Here is a 632-nt window from a genome sequence, read left to right on the forward strand (position 1 = left end):
GGCTCCCATGCCTGTCCGGGATGGCCGAGGGATGCTAGGATTTACTAAATAATTAAGGGAATAAAAGTGACGGGGAAATAGCTAATTCAGACTCTGGCAGCGTGGTCTTTCTGAGAGCAAGGAAAACCGAGAGTGTCGCGTCGAGAGGGGAGAGAAAGAAAGGAAGGACGAGGGCGGTGATGAAGGGCGAGTGACGTCACAAGTAGAAATGTGCACACAATTATAGGGAGGTACAGTCGAACTTGCTTTAACCACCACTTGTGTAAGACAATCACCTGCACAAACGGCCACTTCCCATTTATTCCGTTGTATTTTTGTAATATTACTATGACACTGGGTGTGACACCCACCTGCCTAATACGGCCACTTTTCTCCTGGACAATGGGTGGCCGTTGAAGAAAGTTTTGACTGTGCTGAGTTGGACAGGCGACTGCCAGGGCTGCTCGGGAATGCGGCCCAACAAAGTAGGTCATAAATAGAATTATTCTAAGTTCCTTGGGCTCAGCCAAGAGAGAGGCGGGTTTGTTTAGGGGTTGTTTTTTTTGTTTTGTTGTTGTTGTTTTGTTTTGTTTGGGGCGGAAGCAGATGTTACGTACAGATTGCATATTTTTAAAAATGACAACATTTAAATT

Source organism: Aplysia californica, unplaced genomic scaffold (assembly GCF_000002075.1).
Source record: "Aplysia californica isolate F4 #8 unplaced genomic scaffold, AplCal3.0 scaffold00316, whole genome shotgun sequence".
Taxonomy (NCBI): Eukaryota; Metazoa; Mollusca; class Gastropoda; order Aplysiida; family Aplysiidae; genus Aplysia; species Aplysia californica.